Consider the following 22661-nt stretch of genomic DNA (forward strand, 5'->3'; position numbering starts at 1 on the left):
CTGAAATGTTACAGGAGCTTGGGTGTCACTAACTCTGTGTCCAGCCAGTGCTACATATTAAATAATTTGAGTCAGTGTTAGTATACAATGGAAGTTGCTTCTACCATAAGAGCCTGGTGACTGATGAAAGCTGGTTAGACACAGACTAAAATAGCTCCTACCACAGCCTCCAAAAGTTCACACAAGGTGTCCCCATCTACCATGCCGCCTCATTCCACAGCCCGGGCTCTCATTTAGAATATGCAGTCATGAATAATGTGGGTAAGTCCTCCATGTTTGGTCAAGGACTTTCTTGTTTTTCACGTTAAGCATCCTGTCTCCTGGGAGCACCCTATATCCTCCAGTCCTGGGTAGCCTGGGATGAGATGCTATCCTACCTTTTGGCTTGCCCTGACATCATCTGCAGGCTGCTTTGTCTGCATGTAACACTCTCCTCTCAGACGTATCTCTGGCTTACTTCTCATTTCTCAGCCTCCCATTCAAGTAAGTCTTTTTAGAAAGGCCACATCTATTAATATCAGCAGCAGTGTTGTATCTAGCATTATTCCTTTTATTTTTCTTTAGATGTCTCCTCCTCTAGTGGATACACTCCATGGAGTACTTAACTTTTTTTCTGCTATGTCCATACCTCTAAGAATTGTGCCTAACAATGGCTGACTCCTTAAAAATATCTATTGAACAAATAGATAACTTTTAAATTTCCGTTGCGGTCTTTGAGTCTACAATAATGAGCACTATAAACCATCTATATAAACATAAACAGCAATTTTATTAATTAATCCAGCAATTTAGTGTTTCAGAATCAGCAAAGCTTTATATAGTTTGTTGAGATGACAAGTGCAGGAAGTTACTGAGGTCAGTTGATTCATGGGAAAAGAAGAGAGAGAGAGAGAGAGAGAGAGAGAGAGAGAGAGAGAGAGAGAGAGAGAGGGAGGGAGGGAGAGGGAGAGAATGAATTAACAATGGTGATGATTACAATGACGACAAGGACAATGATGATGATGGCAGGGGCTTGAGTGACAGCTCAGTGGTTAAGAGCACTAGCTGCTCTTGAGGACCTGGTTTAGATTGCCAGCATCCACAAGGTAGCTGGCAACCACATGCGACTCCAGTTCTATTGATCCGATGCCCCCTTCTGGCCTTTCTGAACACTGCGTGCATGTGATGCACAGACATACCACCAGGCAACACGCATGCACGCACGCATGCACGCACGCACGCACGCACACACGCACAACAATGATGATGAATCTAACTAAAATAGATCCTGCCCAGATCATCTTCCCCTTAGGCTCAAAGATGCCCAACAGGGGTGGAGAAAGGGATACACAAGTGTATCTACCTCTTTGCAGCCCCAGAAGCTCTCCCTGACTGTGCCAGGAAGGTAGGCGGACCCTTGAGACTGGAACAGCCTATTTTAAAACGGGCAGCTAAGCGTGAAGACTGAGCATGAGGTGACTAAGTGGACAAGCATCTTCAGGAGCGCAGCCAAGATCGCTCTTCGTCACAGCAATGATCTCTCCCGTCTCCCACACTGTTCGCGCTGCCGCCCGCGGGCCTTCCTATCTGCCTCCGGCTCTACGATGACACAAAAGACATAAATCCAGCACGGTGCTCAGAAACCAGTCGGTGGGCATGACAGAACCGTAGAAGAGGGGCTGGAATTTATGCTTTCCAAACGTCTTTGCCACTGGATGCAAGGTTGTCCCTGCTCCGAGAGGAATTATGAGGCTGTGTGCTGTTTCTGAAAAACACGGCTGACGGCTCTGTGGGCGCACTCCTTTAGAAATTGTAGGGATCCTCGCTTGCGGGTAGGTTGTTCCTATCTGGCAAGGCTCCCACCGTACAGTTCAGCTCTGTCTTGTCTGTTTTCCCACTCAACAGACCTCAATCCCCTTCGGCCTCAGGGACTTCGATCTGTGCCATAAGAAATGAAACATATTTCCCAATGTGTTTTCTTTCTTTTTTAATAAAAATATCAAAGGCCTACTTATCAGTGGCCGAAGACGGAAAGCGGCAGCAAAGGCTATTTTTTAACTGGAACACGGCCCCGTGTTGTGCACACTCATCCAGGGGCGGTAGGAGATTGATGGCTGGACATGTGCGAGGAACTGCCACTGATTGAAATCAGACAACTGCAAGCTGGGAGGGAGGGGCGGAGGGGGGGGGCGGCGGGGAGTGGGGGGGGGGGAGACCAGTTTAACCACAGCCAGCCCATCTTAGCACATTTGGACAGGGCTTCTCCTCCTGTCCCCTGTCTGAAATAGCAGCTTGGAGGAAAAGGGCACACGGAGGGGCTGGAGACAGCCTCCCTCATGCACAGGCCTCTCTTGTCTCAAGTCGGCCTTTTAAAAAAAAGAAAAAAACCAAAAGTGCTCAGTAGGCTACAACCTGTCTTTGACTGACTACCAGCCTCAGACTCCGAGATGCAAAATTACAAAATATGCCATTCACAGGCTGGGAGATGAGACAGAAGTGAGAGAAGTGAGAAAGCGTGCTGCTTCTCTGGAGGAAAATTGGACTGCTACTGTCCTTTAATGCGGGGGCACGATCCCCATTCTTTTATTTGCCTTTTCAATGAGGGTCTCAGGAGGAAGGAAGCCATGGGAAACTGTCAGCCAGTTACTTAGTACCCATCACCAGGATCCCAGCCAGAGTTCAGCATGGCTAACAATCGCACAGCTATGTACTTGAACGGAGACATTTTTATTTCATTAGGGGTGTCCGTTTACAGCCATTAGCTAAGCAGCTTGGCCAGCACCAAAGGGCCTTTTTTCCCCCCTGGCCTTATCACCAGATCTCTCTTCCATTATTCATCTCTTTAAAAAGAGAGAGAGAAGGAGGGGAGGCTGGCTTTAAGTACATTATGTTTGGTGGCTTGTCTCTATTCTCTAGCCCAAACAGTCTAAAATAGGCTTTATTAGAAATTATTATTTAGGTCCCAGGCTGGGAGCCTATCGATCGCCCGTGTTTAGTAATGGTTCCCAGAGCTCATAGAATAGCAGGCTGCGTCTCCAACGGGCTGACACAGTGTCAGTGACTTTTTTTTTAACCAGCTAGGATGCTGGTTTAATATCCTGAAAAAGTCACTTAACACCACCCCTTTATAACATCTGTCAGGCCCTGTCCAGTGGCTTGTTTCTCACATTGAGGGCTCCCAGGCAGTTGGGGCCATGCTCCCAAACACTTCTCCAGAAGCCTTGGAATTCCTCAGACATTCAACCGCCCCCAGCCCCCGGGGCCCAACACTCGTACACCAGCTGTTATAACTTTCCAGGACACTCCTAAATTTTCTAAATGTGTGCCATATAAAAATAAGATTTAGGACGGTGAGTGTTCAGGAGCTTTGCCCGTGAAGAATATAATTCATCCCGTGTCGCCGGCCCATTGTGGAGCATTCTTCCCCAGCCTGCTTGGCTCCATCTTGGGCCTTCCCCCCCCCCCCCCCGCTGTCCCCCCTCCCCCACCATATAGTTGACCAGGAATCCTGTGGCTGGAGATATGGGTCAACTGATTCTTTTTTTTTTTTCCTCCTCTCCTCCTTGCTTTATAAAGTATTTCTTTTTGTTTGGAAACTTTTTGAAAAAAAAAAACCAAGGATGTTGAAATAAAAAACAACACACATACTTGAATTTAGCGGTCCTTAACACTTGGTGCTTCACTTGTTCTGTGACTCACAACACCCAGCCACTTGGACATTTTTTCACACCAAGTCATGAACAGCCACACATGATTTGTCCCTTCCATGAGCTTCTATGTGTGAAGTCACACACGTTCTCAGCCTCCCTTTTGTAGGGACACACAGTGTTTTTTTTCTGAGCCATTCGAAACTAAATTGGCTCAACTGGTAAAAGCACCTACTGAGCTTAGGTGAGCACACCTGACAGATGAAGTTCTGTCCTCAGGAGCCGGATACGCTAGCACACAGATGCTATCCCAAGATGCCTGCTGAGAGGCCAAGCCCGAGGCAGGAGAGGAGACACTGTCTCAGTAAAGTGGAAGAGGAAAAATGAATCCCAAACTGTCTCCTGACATCCGCATGTGAGCTTACACTCTCTCACACTCGTTCACATAAATGATAAGTTGAGGATGTCTGCACACTCCGTACCTGAGTACACAAGGAAGAATTTTGTTTATAAGCTTATTATTTATTATTTAGTATGCTTGTTGCTATTTTCTTCACTGCTGCACATAATTGTATTAACTTCATTATATATCAGCAGATGAATTGGAAATGAAAATTGCTTATTAAATAGTAATGGGATATTACTTACTCGACCCTAAAGAAAAATGACTTTAAGAAATTGCAGGAAAATGGGCGAACTTAGAATTTATAACATCACCCAAGGTCATACACTCTCAGAAAGAAAGGAATCACACGTGTTCTCTCTCATGTGGAATCTAGTCAATAACATATTGGCTATAATATGTATGTATGTAAATATGAATATCACATATATATGATATGTATGTGGGTACAATATAGCATGAAGAAAGGAGAATAAGGAGTGCCAACTATACGGGGATGAGGAAGGCGTGAACGCAGGAACAGACAGGATTCTCTACACAACTCTGAACTTTTTCTCACTCCAGTTCTGTCATTTTGGTTTTCATGTAAGGTAATCCAAAGTATCACAATGTCTGTTTGGAATGCGAGTTCTAACTGTGTATAACTTCATTAAGTCATATAGTCTTTGGGTTGGGTTAATTTACACACACACACACACACACACACACACACACGTATTTTTTCATGGATGTTTTATAATAAAGTAAATTAAATTAATAAATTCTAACATTGTAAACTAAAAACAATTTAATTGACAGAATATTTGTGCTTGACGTCAGAATGCAATACAACTTCTCACTCATATAAAGCTCAGGATGATTACCATATGTTTTTCTCAGCATTTATGATTTCTATGTTCTGAGAAACTGAGGATCTTTTTGTAAGTTTTTTTTTTAATTAAATTTTTATGTTTTTTTCTTTAGAATTCCACAATGAGTACTGTAGTAACATCGTTTGTGTATCTCCCTTTATCCCTCCCAATTCCTCATGCGCGTGCGCACACCCTCAAGTTCGTGACCTCTCTGTAACTGACACATACATACACATACACACACGAGTCCATCTAGTGCTGCTCATGTATATATATATTTGGGCCTGACCACTTGGGATAGGATAGGCTGTTGGGAGGTGTATCTCTGGAAAAACACTGATTCTCCCCTCTCAACAGCCATTGCTTGCCTACAGCTCTGCATCTAGGAATGGAGCTTCATGAAATGTCACCCCTTCACATTGTCAAGGCAGCCGGTCATTCTGCAGGTCCTGTTTAGGCCACCACAGTGCTGAGGTTTCGTGGGTGCGCTCCCTGTTGTGTCCATAACACACCATCTAGCCGTCTTTGTCTTTTCTAATATTTTGAAGGACATCATGAGTCGGTGTAGACTATAGATGGACAGCCTCTACAGCTACTGAGGCCGAGAACTAATTCTCCCTCCTAACTACAAATGCAGTTTCATTAATTTACTTTGCCCTGTCTTAAGGCCAATTCCTAAGAATCATGCTCATGTCAAAAACTAGTCTAATTTTATCCCAAGAATATATATTCTAGGTCTAATACATAGCTATGATTCTATAGATATATGAGGTAACATAGCTAAATAAGGTCTTCAAAAAGCTCAGAGACCTACAGAATATGGCATTTAAAGATGTTTTTATTATGCTAAAGATTCTTTGACAACAAGACAAGTTAACCCCTGGCAACACTCCGCCTGCCTCAAAGAAGATGATGAGCATCAGAGAACCTCCTTATGGAGTTGGCTTCAAAAGTGGGTTTTTTTTTTTTACAACAATGCCCTTTGGTTTCTCCCACACTACTAAAAATGATGAGATTTTATTTTTTTACTTATGGCCAAATAGCACTCCATTGCGTCTCTATGCCACAGTTTGTTATGTATTCATGCATAAATACCCATCTCAATTGCTTCCCAGTCTCAGCTGCTGTAAGTTGAGCAATAAAGAGGCTGCATAGTCATCTTCTGATGCAATGATTTCATTCCCCTGAGGTACTGTGCGGTGGTAGAACTTCTGGGTAACATAGTGACCCTACTTTCAGTTTATCCATGTAGTAATGATGCCCGTTCTGATTCGACGCTCTCCCGCCAGTGAGTTCCTCCACACCACACAAATGTGTATCCATCAGTCATTCTAACGGGAAGAAGTGACATCTCGTTGCTGCTTTGATTTCCATTTCCCTGGTAAACAGTGAGCTTGAGCCTTTTTCACATACCCCAGTTCACCTGTAGTATAGCTATAGGTATAGAATCTACTATAGGCATATAGTACACGTAGGTATAGTGTCTATTCAAGCTATGTGTGCATTTTAAATCAGATTACATGGATTTTGCCGTTTGACTTTCTTATACATCCTGAACAAGGATACCTCATCGAATGGGTATTTGAAAAGATTTATTTATGTCTGTATTGGTCATTTTTACTTTGCTAACTGTTTCCCCTGATATGTGTAAGACTTTTAGTTAGCGCCATCCCAGCTGTTTTCTTGTTGCTGCCTATGGCTTTGTTGTTCTAGGCAAAACCTCCAGCGTATTCCAATGTCTTGAGAGCCCTCACTCCTTGTTTTCTTTTAGTAGTTGCAGGGCTTCAGGTCCTGCATATAGATCTTAGATACACTTTTTTGAATTGGTTTTTGCATATGGTGAGACATAGGTTTCTGGCTTCTCCTTTCTGCATATGTTTGTTCAGTTCCACAGCAAGAGGCTCCTTTCTTTAACGTATATTCAGGTGGCCTTTTTTTTTCAGAAGGAAGACCATAGACTAATTCTGGACTATCTGTTCTGTTCTAGCACTTTCCTGACCCAAGATGTGGTCATGATTCATGCAGGCATCTTCTTGGTGTTTTTGTCTTGCTTGTCTTTTCCATGATAACTTTTTATACAGTTTAAAGTCAGTAGTTGTGTAGGCAATGTCCTCTTTTGAGAGAGGATGGCCAAACCTTATAACAAAGGTATGACATACAGCAGATTAATCTTAGGTAAAGCATGAATTTCCCAAAATGAACTCATCTGTTTAACTTCCACGCTGAGCTGCACAATGGGATGCTGTCTGGACCCAGAAGCCTCGTTGAATGCCCTGGTACTCTCTTGACCAAGCAAATGGAAACCGCTATTCTGCTGTGTCAACGCAGATAACTGCTGCCTCTGCTCCATCATTCCTGCTGTGTTCAATTGATGCTGAATGTGGCATGGGGAGTCGGCTACAGTGGCAGCTGCTAACGAAGTCTCATCCATATGCGCACTCTGTGTGCATAGAGACAGAAACTCTAGACCAGCTTCCCACAAGTTTCCAAGCCTGAATACAAGTTCCTCCTGAAAAATAATGATAAGAAGAACACCTTTCAAATTGCAGGACCAGTGAATTGTTCAACTAAGCCAGTTTTCCTTCAAGGTATCCTTTCTTTCTTTCTTTCTTTCTTTCTTTCTTTCTTTCTTTCTTTCTTCTTCCTTGGGACTCTCTAGTAGTGTTGAAGTTCAATGGGTTGGATAATAGCTATTGAGGGTATTATATTATTTGTACTTGATTCGTTGGCAAGCTTGGTTTTTTTTTTTTAAATAAAGAATAATAAAGCATTGAGGTATAAACAGTGTCCATTCCTCCTAAGGCTCTAAGAACAAACCAAAACATGATTTTACCAACGTTCACTCTAGGGAAACCAATGAGTTTCTAGGGCTTCCTTAAAAGAGCATGGGTGCTCCCTACCCCTAAAAAACACTAGTACATCTTTACCCAGCACGGATGATGCCTTTGCTATAGCCACAAAGATGTAGCCCCATTACCTTCTGCACTCTAGACTTTCCATCTGGTTAGAAGGGGTGTGTGCATACTATGGGGAGGGTGTCATGACCCTTCCCTGCCCTCCTTCTGTGAGTGGCCATCAACGGCCAACAAGGTTGTCTGTGTCGGTCTTCAAGAGCAAGGCCATCAGAACACCTGCAGATTGAGTCAGCATGGCTCCAAGGATAGTCCTAAACAGCAGGCCTTAAGAAACTTGCACCCTAGGATGACTCATAAATAAACTCTTATGAGAAAGAAATTAGTTCTCAAAGCAAAAAAAAAAAATTAGATTGCTAAGAACTAAAGATCAGCATAGTACAAAGTAAAGACTGGTACTTAGAACAGTGAGTAAACAACGAAACCAGAATCACTGCATTTAAAGCTATGCGTTTTCTCTGCTGATTTATTATTTATTAAGAATCATAATAATCTTTTAAAATTATTTTTACATTCATTATCATTGTTAAATCTTTAATCATAACATGGCAAAATGTAGAAGGACATTATATGTTGAAATTCGAATACCAGAAGATGACACAAATATTAAGCATTGATTTTATATTCATACTACATATGCAATCAATGTCTGACTTGATTATACCACAAAAGGTGGCACTTACCCTTTCGATGAGGCTCTTTAATTATATGATAAATATTATTAGTGTTTTCACTCTGAATATAGCCTTATTTTAGAAGCCAAATTTGCAACATTAAGGAGAAAAATCTCACAGCTGACTCAGATAGACTCACTATTAATTCGAATGCCCATAAGTACCGTATCTATGAATTGGACAACAGTGGTTATTTTGATGAAAAACTGATGGCATGTCAAGTAATATTGAGGCAACTGCTGCATAGAGAGCCATGAAGCTTAAAAGCATTGAGAGGTTAGGAAGCCAATTTTCCCATCTCACTTAAGTAATGGTTTCTCCAACCACATTATGGAGTTCAAACAATTTTCAACTTAAACCCGATAGCGACTACAAACCTCATCAAATCATCACACACTCTCGACCTACCAGACATGGATTTGCTCCTGACATTTATAGAATTCTCCGTACAACTGCAGTTTTACGAAAATTTCCATGATTCTTCTTCTTCAAGTCACCACTGTCTTTTATCTGTATAAGCCTGGAGGGCTCCCCAAGTGAAAAAGAGCTGATTATCAAGTCTTCGCTGCACGTGCTTTTCCAGAAGAATTTTCTGTTTCAGTCTTCGTTTCCTAACAAACACGTTTGATTTTATTGTTGTTGTTGTTGTTATTGTTGTTGTGGTGGTGGTGGTATTTTGATCCAATTCATTTTTGCTGCCCAAGCAGAAAGAGAAAACAAAATAAAAAGAACAAAGCAAAATAAACGGGCAAAGGTTTGAACAACCCTAGGTGTTAACTACTACTGAGAAGCAGCTTGTGTTTTTCTACTGCTCCCACAATAGCAAAACACTGCAGGGCGCACTCCTGCCCCTGCACTCTGCCCCCCACCCCACCCCCACCCCCAGCAGCTGCAGGAAAGTGTGATCTGTACTTGTCAGTGCAGAGCTGAGCAGGGAGGTCTCTATTGTGATTTACTGTGAAATACCTTCTTGTTTGTGTTACAACAAGTTGTCTCCTGCCTTTCAAGGATATCAAATCATATGTTTAAATACAGTGGTGTGAATATCTCTATTGCCAAACATAATATTTATCACTTTTAAGAATGCAATTAGTGTTAAAATGTACAATGAGGATAATTGCAAACTAGAAAAATACAAAGGAATAGTCTCTCATACATAAAACTGGAGTTAACAAGAGCTAAGATTTGCAGTGGCCGTCATAAAATGTAAGCACATGACAACACTGAATGATTTCAGAAAAAAAAAATGTCTGTTATCATTTTTAAAAAATCACTAAAGCGATGTGATTGGTGCATGTTCTTATAAGGAAAGAACAAAAACCTTGACAGTCTCATCCCGGGAAACCTTCCTCAGGGTGTCCAGTGAGATATACATTTTTGTTTTCTTCACTCCCAAGCCACGGATTATCTTTCCTCTGCCCCTCTCAAAATATTCTTTATGTACATAATGCAAGCGTAAACCCAGTTTGGCTAAAAAAAAAAGTAAAAGCTAGACGCCCATTCCTCACGTGGCAGGAATGGTTCTAGATGAAGGTAGATCATTTTGACTCTAGGCTTTAACGTCCATGTGTCCACGTTGTACCTTGGCAGGGTCCCCATTTGGCTACCAAAACTTCAGTCGTTCTCTCTCTCATCTATGCTGTAGTGAGGAAGAGGGGTAAAAATGCAGAATCGGATGGGGTTATAGGCCTTTCCTTGTCTGTGGGGTGGCCACAAAGGCTAAAAGTATTATTCTGGAATACTCTAGAATAAAACTATTACATTAAACATTCAGATGAAAGTAATGCCATGTTGATATTTTCCTACTCTCTTTGGGTGTGTGTATTCTGCACACAGGTTTACTTTTTAATTTTGTATGTCTGAGTACTTTGTCTGGATGTGGGATCCTCAGCAATTAAAGTTACAGATCTGTTGTGAGCCACTGTGTGGTGCTGGGAACCAAGTGAGGTCCTGTGCAAGGGCACCAAGCACTCTTCAACACTAACCCATCTCACCAACTGCCGATGTTAATATTTCTACTATGTGTGGAAATCTCTCCACTAGATGTACACGTTTAGTGTCAAAATTGGAACAGCGATTGAGAAGAAAAGAGACATACGTGAGGTGTCAGTATGGAGATAGGCAGAAAGGTTTTTACAACAGAAGAAAAATTGCGGAGGAGGTATCTTGACAAACCAGGAGGTAAAAGGAAGTGTGATTATTAAGTATCAAAAACACCACCGCTAATGGAGCTCCCATAGGTAACATTGATGACAACTCCATTTATATGGTTATCAGTATTTTCAGATTTATATGGACCAAAGCCTAAGCATGAGAGAGAAGAAGAAAGATATAGACTTGACTCTATTGTGCCCAAATCTCTGTGCCTTCTAAACAGAGTTTTGTCAGAACATAACAATAAAATTGGATGATGATGATGATGTATATATTCTGGTATATTCACATGTATGCCAGTGCAGGTGAGGAGCCCACTGCTAGCATCAGGTCTCTTCACTGATCATTTTCCATATTCTATGTACTGAATCCAGGGTTCGCTAGCTCACCTAGTCCACTTAGCCAACTTGCTCTGGGAATCCCATCCCTGCTTCCTGCCTCCTGGGATTACTGTTATCAAAGAGCCTCACAACATCAGTTTTCTGTTAGAAGCACCCATGGGTAGCCATGTTTGAGGATCACTGTAACACAGCAAAGCTCAGAAGGATGGAGATACGTGCAAGCCATTGGAATGTGATGGGCAGAATATTGTTGACAGCTTTTTGACAAGAGCTTCAATGTATTGCTTGGTCAAATCGAAAAGGAGTTACACAGTGAGAAGTAGTGAGGGAACTGTGGTTGAACCACAATTTATTTTTAAAATAATCTTTAAGTCAAAATGTGCCAAAATTTTAATACCCCCTCACAACTTCTGCTGAACAAAGTGGTTGTACTCCAAAGTTGACATTGAAAAAAAAATTAAACAAGTGTGCGAATCACTGTCCAGCATCCTATGACCTAAATCATAGTGGTAGTGGGATGTGGTCACAGTGAGAAACTGGGATGATGCACCCTTTGTTGCCCCATTTCTCAATGAGCTCTCTTAGAGAGAAGCAAATTCTAGTAAATGACAAGTTTAATTTGACATTCTGTTTTTGATTGGACAAAGTTTATTTTGTACTCCCAGGGAATTTTCATTTTGATGGGAAAACACACACACAAGTATGAAAATTTTTTTTTAAAAAAAGAGGAACAAACTAAAAAAAAACTATAGATAGGTAGATGGTAGATAGATAGATGATTAATAGATAATAGGTACATAGATGATGGATAGATAGGTTATAGATAGATGATAGATAGATAGATGATAGATATATATATATATATATATATATATATATATATATATATATATATATAGTCTCTTTCTTAGGTATTCTCTCATCCTTCTTCTCAGGTATAATATATTCTTTTCTTTAAATCTAATAGCAGTTTCTAAGTTTCCCTTTGTAGAGATGAAGTGAAAGTATATGCCATAGAAGCTTATTCTTTTGTCTTATTTTTTTTCCTTTGCTTTTAAACTTTAAAAAAAGGTGCCTTTCTTCACTCAGTATGCATACAGGTTACTGGGAAGCTAGGTGGTTAGAAATTCTTATTTAAGTATATCAGCGGGGCCACTGTTTTACTATAGGCAGTTCTGTAGGCAACCCTAAAACCACACCTTGGAAGGAAATCTTTCAGACCACAAACATGAGTCTCCTTCACTCTGATTTTGTTTGTCTACCAGGAAGATGCTCAGTGTGAATACGACAACCTTGGTACCTTAAATGCTCGAGGCTGATGGGTCAACAATGGCCCTACATAGAGTGAGGTTCTTCCGGGCAGCCTGATGCTTCAAGGATCTATTCCACTGAATGCCATTGACCCTCAGGACCTCTTCTATCTTCTCCATGAAAATAAAAGCCAAGATGTTCCTCCAGCCTCCCCTCCCCACCCCCAGGGGTTACTCCACAGGACCAGGGCCTTCCAAATCTGTTCCATTTTATGCCCAAAATAAGTTGAAATTTTCTCACAGTAAGAAATCCTTAACTTTGTTACGATGCCAAGGTTCTCTAACTTGATCACACTTTCCACAGGTTGGAATCACTCCACAGGCCTGCAGGTCATGATCACTTGGAGCTGAACAGAGAAGAACCTCTCAGCTCTGGCAAAGGAACTCACAGGCTCTCTGAGGCATAATCAGCTGGATTAGGGCTCTCGCTGCTGCCCTGAAGCAGGAATTGTAAGTTCTCTTCTGAACTCTTCCAGTCACAAGACACTGGACTTCACAAGCTCACTTAAAGAGACAGCACTTTGCTCACATGACTAGGGGAGGTGAAGATAATGTTGATGCAATTAGCAACACATTTAACTGAAATAATTACCTTTTTATGTCAGTATAAGCCTTATGTCTGAGTCGGTCCTTGCCTGTTCCCTGGCTTGTTCCCTGATAGCTCCGAGGCTTAGTGTGAGAATGTTTTCATTAAGGTAGAAAGCAATAAAAAAGGAAATTTGAAAAAGTTTGGCCTGATTGTATTACCAAGCTTTATCCTCCAGCAGCCCTTTAATTAAGAAAGAGCAACCATTACACGAAATCAAAGTGGAAAAACCAGAATGAGGAAGTGTGTGCTGTTTTTTTTAAGATTACCTAAAGAAAATATGACAGAATGAATTAAAGCTTAATTACTCTGTGGTGTTGGTTTCAGTCAGCTTTATCCCCTTACTAAAAGTTTTATAGTTTTTTTTTTTTCACTTAAAAACACTGGAAATAATGCAGTCAAAATAAGTTTGTCTAACTTCAATAATGTGAGAAGTAGAAACACTTGAGATGTGTGAATACCAAGGCCTTACTGGGTTCACGGAGATGTTTAAGTCCACATGGTAGACCCTGAGCAGTAATGTATTGCCGTGGGAATGATTCTAGAAAATCGTGTTCTGCAAGAGACTAGTGGCTTCCTGGGAGAATGTTTGCCTTCAGGACATATTCAGAGCAGTAACAATAGTTAGCTCCTGTGAGCTATACTTTTATATAAGCAATTTATGTTTTTACCTCTGTGATCTTGAGATGACTTATTCATTTGACAAAAAGCCATTGAATCCTCTCAAGTACGTGCTGGAAAGAATGACCAAGTAAAGCCCTCAACCACTAATAGAGAGGCTGAAAGGCAAACACATGACCTGAGGCATCACAGCAGCCTGAATAGGGCGCTATGAGATTCCAGAAGAGTCGGGGCTGGCCTACTTGTGAATCAGGGGATGAGGAGGAAGATTGAAACAACAACAACAACAATGATTAGAACAGAGGTGTTCAAGGGCAAGCAGGCATCAGTCGGCTCCATGTAGAAGAGGCTTTACACTGAGCCCCACACTGTTTACATCATAGGACCACCTACTGTGTGCAGAAACCACAAGAGACCATAGTGTCAAGGACACTGTGGCTGGCCTCTTCAATCACAGGCTCTGAAGATTCTGTAGAATCTTAACTAAGAAAGTGCCCTGACTGTACTTACATTACCACATTTTAAACAGTTTGGCTGGGGGAATTGCCCTCAAACATTCCCTGTAATATGTTCTTCCTTCTTTTCTCCCACTGAAATCTCAGGAGACCACTGAGCTGCTTCACCTGCTTTCTGCCGCTGTTTATTCCCTCACATTTCTACGATTCTTTGCAAGTGAAATCCGGCAGTATGTACTCATGTTGTCTGGCCTCTTTTACTGGGCATGATCATTTTTAGGTTCATCAGTATTGTGTGTGTCAATGGCTCCTTTGCTCTTATTGCCAAGTAATACTTCATTATAAACAATTCCATCCCCTCTTTGCTACTGTTAGATATGTGACTTGTCCCTAGTGCACGGTGTTCCAGACAAAGCTTCTGTGGATATTCTTGCCTAAGTGTCTTTGCATGGATGTCTTAGGTAAACACCTCGCAATGAAACGGCTATATGGTACGACAGATCACTTTAGTTTTTAAAAATAGCCTGTGTATGTATGCATGCGTATATGTTCATCTGTGCGAGAGCAGGTGTGACGTGCCAGGGAACAATGTGTGGAGCTCAGAGGACCACTTCAAAGGTTGCTTCTCACCTTCTCCTTGCTCTTATTCATCATGGGGTATGTTCCCTAGCCGGCCTGTGAGCTTCCTGGGATTCTCCGCTCTCCTGTTTTGCCACAGAAACCCTGGGGTTATAGATGTGCCCCGCCCCACTCGGTGTGAACACCCCACTCGGTGTGAACCGTCTTCTAGGGACTCACACTTAGACCCTCTTGTTTCTAAGTCAAGTCATTTTATCCACCAAGCCATCTTCCCAGGCCACATTTGTCTTTGTTTTGGATCAAGGAACTTTTTGAAGTGATTGCACTATTTGCTACCTCAGCAAAGATGTGTGAATATTTCCCTACATTCTCATCGATACATAATATGGCTCTATTTTTCAAGTCTTAGCCATCATAATAGGAAGGTGCTGTTATTTGTTATTTGTTGTAGTTTATGTATGCATGCCCAAAATAGGTAGCTCTTCTGCCAACATGTCTGCTGTTGTCAGTCTTAAAGTTGTTTGTTTGTTGTTGTTAATTTTGTTATTAATATTTTAGAATGATTTAGGTATTGTATCAACAACTCTTTATTATAAATCTACTTGCAGCTGTTTCCCCCTAGCATGGGATTCTGTGATGAGTGAATATTTATCACTTTTATAGGCTGTAATTGATCAGCATGCTCCTTTTGGGAATAACGCTTTTGCCTTCATGTCTACTTTTAAAACCTAATCTACAGCCACAAAAATTTCTTCTTATTTCTTTTCTAGGAGATTATAATTTTAGGCTTCATTTTTATCTACAGTTTTGATTACAATTATCCAGCTTTGATGAACTTTTCTATTTGTACCATGTTTGAGTCTCATTATTTTGTATGGGCATATTCGATTGACCCAGCCTGGTTGCTTTGAAACTCTTATCCTTTCAATTGCCTCTGCCCCTTTGTCAAAATCAATCATCCACCTTAGCAGACATTCATAAAGACCTCACCCAGCAACACATAAAGGACGTTGTTCTCACGTACTCCACATGTCAGGCTCAAAATTTACAAAGAGTCAAAGTGTACAATGTATCTTCTAAGAACAAATTCGAATAAAGGCAGAAATAAGTAATAGAAGAGCAGATTAAAAAAAAATACCTCAGGACTATGTGGAAATTAACCAGCGCACAACAGGGCAACCAATGGTACAAAGGAGAAATCACAGGGGAAATGAAAAAAAAAATACTTCAAGTTTTGCGAGAACAGAAGTGCAACATGGCAGAACTTCCAGGGTGCAGTGGGAGTGACAGCCGGTGGGGGCACTGACAGCTGTGAACAATTCCATTACAAAAACGGAACAATATCAATCAGTAACTGACTTACACCTTGAATAACCCGGAGAAACGCGAAGCAAATCCAAAGGTAGCAGAGAGCCATCACCCTTGAAACGTTAAGAACAGAGAACAAATGTGGCAGCCTGCCCTTCGACCCTGAGCAGACAAGATATATTAAGCACCATGGCATCATCACAAGGGACTTTTATTGTAGGGTCAAGAGAATAATAAATGGCTAGCTGTTAGGTACAGAATGAAGTTGACATTTGTGTGTCATTTATTATGAAATAAGCTCCAGTTTTAGAGAAAGCTGGGTTAACACAACTTGACCTTACAATTCTATATATGGTGCTTCTACATACCAATGTTTACTCTGAAGTTGTAGTTCATTGTATGTCCTGATGGAGGATATCCATGTCAACAGTATGTGGCCAATGCGCTCTTCACCATAGCATTTGTCAGAAAAACATGAAGTCCCTGAAATAAGATTCTTTGTACATTTAAGAGGAAACACAAGGCTTGTTTGGGGTAAAAATCTTAAAGATAAAATAAGAATTGATTGCCTTTCAACCTCATAAGTTTTAGACAATTTGATCTTACCCAAAGGATTTTTTCAGTAACACAAAAATGAAAAGTCCTGCCCATCTGTGGGATGTTTGATTGAATCCAGTTTTATATGTGTAATAAATTATTAGTTATCCTTCAGTTTCTGAGGTGAAGAGGCAATTTTCTGTTCTAGCTGATATGCCAGTAAAGCTAAACGGAAATCACGGGATAATCATGAAGTTGCCATGTGCTATAAACTACACATAAATTCAAAACGCACAAAGTCCCAAGTAAAAGGATGGTGCCACATAGTAAAGCTCAGCTCCACTCACTTCTGCAAATCGTCTCATTCACAGAGCACACAAAGCTTACTTATGAGCACAAATAACCACTGGCTCGCCTCTCCCTCCACGCCTCATTCAATCGTGAACCAAGCTGAACTACAATGTGGCAGATCTCGCGATGGTGTTTAATCACTTGATAGAAACAAACAAAACAAGAAAAATTGCCAAAAAAAAAAATCCAGAAGCTGAGGAAAGCATACACTTAGTTAAGTCTGGCATCCCAGCATCACTAGGAGAAGGTGTGCCCTCGCCCTTACGTGGCGTTAGCCTTTGAGATGACAGCAGTGGCTCAACCTAAGTTTGTAGATAAGGAGAGAAGGTAAGGAAGTTGGTCTTTTCTCCATGAAGCATCAAGGACTGGGTGTAGAGGGGGCTTGGGTGCTGACTGGTTGTGAGGGTTGAAGCATCTCAATACTACTGAGATGGACCAACACAACAGAGATGTACAAAACATTACTTGTTAATGGAACATGAGGAGGACAGGCAGAGACACCAAGACTTTGCAGCAAGACTTTGCAGCAAGATTGCGGCTGTCCATGAGGAAGCCGTGAGAGTAAGCTTGCCAGTGCAACACAGCAGAAAATAGAAGCTGAAGTTCAGATTTCTCTAATTCTTCTTCCCATTTCTGTTATTTTCTTCTCTACCCCCTACTTTATTGAGATCACACAAGCCTTGTCTACTGTCCCTTATACAAAATGCAATATTATTTGGACATGGACTTTAGATATTTAATTTGCATATCTAGCTCCCAACTTCAGTGTTTTATAATCAGTAGGGGCATAGTAACTTAGTATTTGATGACTTCTAATTTAAATTCAATATGTAACTACAGCATTGAGAGTATCATTAAAGTATTCAGCTATAATGCAATTTCTGGCATGATTGCCAAGCGAGTAATCATAACTGCCTGTTGCCAAGTATTAGAAATGGCTTCAGGCTCCCCGAGTTTCAGCCTGAGCGACTATGAATACCATTCTTTGCAGGTGTCCTGTGGTTTCCTCTCCTGAAGTCTATGCTCTTGAAACCTGACCCCGCAGCCAGTGCAGACTGGGTCTTCCACAAGCAGCACTGGAATTAGCAGCGTCTAAGCACTTTCTGGATAATAAAGGTCAATGCCAGGCTGAGTCCCCTGGACAGAGATTCATGCATGATTACATGATAACCACATATTTAAAAATCTTCCCCTCTCATACCTTAGGGAATTAAAAATATGCTTTAAATAATTTTACAACTACCAAACACTTCTGCTAGTAATGGAAAGGCCACTTTCTTTCTTCCTTCCTTCCTTCCTTCTTTCCTTCCTTCCTTCCTTCCTTTCTCTCTCTCTCTGTCTTTGAGATATATTTAATTCTATTTTATGAGTGTTTGTATACATGTATGTGTGTGCACCACATGTATGCCTGGTATTTGTGGAGGTCAACAGAAGGAGCCAGAGATGCTGACACTGGAGTTACAAGTGGTTGTGAGATGCTCTGTGGGCTCAGGGTACTGAAGCCAGGCCCTCCTCAAAAGCAGAATATTCTTAACTGCTGAGCTACCTCTCCAACCCCTAGTAAATCATCTTAGTGCCTGTCATTGACCACAGGGTTTTCCGAGCAGCACACAACACTTCTGTGCAGGGTTTCAAATCATGTTTTTCTTTGCTATCTTCTGATTCTTATTAAAGAAGTTGAAACTCTCATAGCTCCCTAAAAAGAAAGCCAGTGAGAACCATAACAGAAAGGACGTCTTCTTATTATTTTGAAATTGAAAAAGATTCAGCCTCAGCAAAAGGGATTTAACTATTTTCTGTGCTGTTGTTTTGTCTTCCTGGTTAATTGGTAACATAAGGATACAAATGCAAAGTCTACTGAAGGAGATTCTACATTAGCATGGATGCAGTAGCTAGCCGCATATGTTGGCCAAGCTCATCAAATACAGAGATAAATGATAAACACATAGCATCAAAGAGTCCATCTGAAAAAAGCTATATTTGATGACAGAAATAAAAATCTTTCAGTCCTGCTAATACAGCCCATGAAAGAGATGTCTGACTATATTTGCTTTAGTAATGACGACAATATTTGATACCTGCATGGTAGTTTTTGTTTGCTTTGTTTTATGTTTTGGAAATATTTAAATATAGAAAAATCATGGATCTTTAAGTGATGTTACTATGCTGTGATAAAGTAAGACAGAAGAAGGCAGGCGAGAGTGGCATCTCCGTGCAAAACACTGAATAAAAGCGTAACGAACCTTGTCACGACTCGTGACTTCAAGAATCCGAGGACACCAATGTTTATGCAGAATCAAACATTTTCAGAAACACGAGCCTATAATAAGGCCACAGTGAAAAGGCTTTCTTTTTTTCCTTGCAGGAAATTATAGTAATTTTTCTTTATTGTCTGCTTGTGATATTTTGGTACTGTAAAACTATTATTATAGGTTTCAGAAGACCACCCTCTTGGATGACACTTGAATTGGTTACTAGGGCAAATATGGGGACAGTTGCTGAACCTGAAAGTTGGAGGGGTGGGTATGTGTTGGGTGGAGAGTGTGTTCTGTGATGTGACAGATGCGTGAATCTGTCTGACTTTCAGACTAGAAATTAGAACACCCTGAAATACCCAGCACAAAGACTGACGAAAAGCGGAGACAGCTCGGTTGTTACAGGAAGAAAGAAGGAGAGCAACAGAGGGCACATGCTTATGAGGGCAGACCCTGCAGCTAGGGCTCGGCTTAAGACTGTGAACCTAGGTGTGGGGCTGGACAGATGGCTCGGCAGTTGTTCCGGGGGCCTCGATTTTGTTTCTAGCATTTATATTAAGTGGCTCACAACCTCTGTAAGTTCATCTACAAGGAATCTTACATTTTCTTCTGGCTTCTAAGGGCGATTTTACACATGTGACACACATGCACATGCCTACACATGGCACACATGTATACATATATAATACATACATATGTATAAACAAATATTTTGAACATTAAAAAACCCTAAATGTGCTACCTTAAAATAGGAATTATAACATCAGTAACTGAAAATAACTCTGAAACAAGTGGAAGAACCTAGAATGTTACTATTAAGCTGAAAGAACAAAGACATTTATCAAGAATGTCTGCATCTTGGGCAGGAAGTTGGGGGTTCCCAGAAGAAAGTTCTTGTCTAAGCTTATTGTAATTTGTTATGCCCTGTTCAGTTAATATCCCTGGAAGGCCTGCTCTTTTTTAAAAAATTAATTTATTCATATTACATCTTAATTGTTATCCCATCCCTTGTATCCTCCCATTCCTCCCTCCCTCCCATTTTTTTTAAAGGGAAATGGAGGAGGAGTGGATCTAGGGGGGAGAAGAGAGGAGGCCTGGGAGGAAAGGAGGTAGGGGAAATTACAGTTGGGATGTAATGTGTGTAAAACATAAAGCTTAAAATTAAAAAAAAGAAAGAAAGTGGTCTAACCCTAGGCTACGGTAAACAACACAACACAGCAGGAGAAGCAGGATGCCAAAGGAATCAATCCTAGATCATAATTGGAAGAAAAGTTTTAGAATTTAGTTCCTGAAAATGGGATTGGACAATTAAGCCAGTATCACTTAGCCTATTGCTACAAGCTGTGTATCTGCCAACATAAAGCTGGACAGTTCTCACTCATAGACAGGAACTGAAGTCAGCCAGGGATTCCTCTTCAGGCTGGTGGAAAAAAATCTTTCTCATATTGCTGGAAGATTCTCTTGGTCAATAAGCATATTCAAGATGGCCATGACTCGACTTCCAGTGTATGTCTTAAACTCCTACTCATGCATGATCTGAAACAACCTATCCCTCATATTCCTGCTCAGAGGGACCAATAGGAAACGTCAAACTACAATGTGGATGTTTCCGAAAGGAATGAATAAATGAGTCTCTCAGTTGGTGCTTGAGGCATTTTGTATGGTTCTATTTACTGCTCCACCTACCTTCCATGATGGTAGTCCCTTCTGCAGCTCAAGCAAAGCAAGTGGTTGTAGCGTCTCAATTAGAATGACATCGTTGATAGGCCCTTAGCACTTCGGTGAATGGATATGTATCTAGGATCCTAAATATCTCAGGCTGGCCTTGACCTCACTGCACAGTCGAGGATTTAAGACTCATCTAGAACATTTGACCTTCTCATTTTTTAACTACCACACTACAGGCATGTACCGCCACACCTAGCTTGTATAGATCTGGGGACAGAATTCTGAGCATGTGAGCCAAGCACTTTACCAACTGAGCCACATTTTCTGGTGGTGGTCTTTAATGATGGCCATTTGATAGTTGTGTATCTGGGACTCTATGAAGATGCCCATTGTGTGATAAGAGGCTGTACTGGTTGCCTTAGAGTGATTTTCTGTATCCTTAGATACCTCCTAAAATGTTTGAAAATGTGCCAGGCATGATTAATACATGCTTGCAATATCAGTCCTGGGAGAATGTGGTAAGATGGGTCCAGGCTATAATTCACCAACTCATATGTCACGTATGTTCTCTCTCTCTCTCTCCACATACATACAACAAAACTTTTAAAATTTAGATAATTGACTGTTGGTCATATTATTGGTCAAAACTATTTTAGTATTTGTTTTAGAACTAATAGCAATGAGACTTTGCTTTGTAAAATAGGAATAACATGCGGGAAACTATTAAAGAAATATAGTTTCCGAGGCCAATGTCTAGGATATGCTAAAGATATCAGACTAGCCATGGATATGAACCACATTTCAGCAGAAATGTGTCAGCATTCCAGGGCAAAGGCCGTATTATATTAGCAGTTCTCATCCATGAGTGACTGAGATGATAGTGTGCAACATGGGAGAAACCAAGGTGGTAAGGAGAGGCACAAGTTTCACACATGACTCACAAAAGTTTTTTGGGAAGTCCAGTTACCAACAGAAGGAAAGCCTGAGCAGCCACAGGATTATCCCAGCATCCTTTGGGAAAGGATTATTTTGGAGAGGAGAAAACAGATTCTCTAAAAAGTAGAAGAACTGCCTACACAATGTCTGAACATCGATTTGTCCACTTGGTCCAAGTATTTGATGCTGACTTGTGCATGGTTTCATTTGCCCCTTGCCTATTAACTCTATATCTGTGTAGTCAAAGTTCTGAAGATAGACCATGAGAATCAGTCTCAAGTTGCCACAGAAACATTTCACAGAGCAAAGGGTTGACTGATGAGTCCCTGAGTTCTTCTCTCTATTCCACCTTCAGAAATTCCACTTCATTTTTACATTGGGCTGAATGGTAATATTTTATTTGAAGAAAGACTTTCCCCCTGCCTAAAATGTTTGAAAAATAGATGGTATAATTATCTGTAGGGAATTCACTTTCATGAAAAATTTCAATAGGCAGGATATCAACTAGAGGGAGGAAAAATATCTCCTACTTAAATGCCTTTAGTCACCTTATGACAAATCAAAAGTTTCACATACACATAGGGTATACTCTGTCAGTTGCTCAGAAGTTTTTATTCTATTAAGTAACAGGTCATTTCACTAGGTTAGGGAAAATACAGCATTTAGAGTCTATACAGGCGAAGCAGCTGTTGGGGCAGCAAATGCCTGTAATGCAAGCACTCTGGAATTCTACGTCAACCTGGACTGCACAGTGAGACCCTTTCTAAAATTAATTAACTAACAAATAAAAAGCTAAGAGAAACCTCTTTACATGGCCCCAAAACATGTTATGGGGATGTCTAAAATACATGTAGCATCAGTCAGTTTATGTCACAGTACTGGTATATAACTGATCTATTACCTATCAATCTATCATCTGTCTCTCTATTTCTCTATCATCTATCTACCAACTATATATTTATCTTTCCACCATCTATCAATCTATCTATTATCTATCTATCTATCTATCTATCTATCTATCTATCTACCTATCTATCTAACTATCTATCTTAGTTAAGAGTAGAGATCGGGCTAGCCATGCTGCACAGTGTTGT

Source organism: Acomys minous, assembly GCF_964271855.1.
Source record: "Acomys minous genome assembly, chromosome: 3".
Lineage (NCBI taxonomy): Eukaryota > Metazoa > Chordata > Mammalia > Rodentia > Muridae > Acomys > Acomys minous.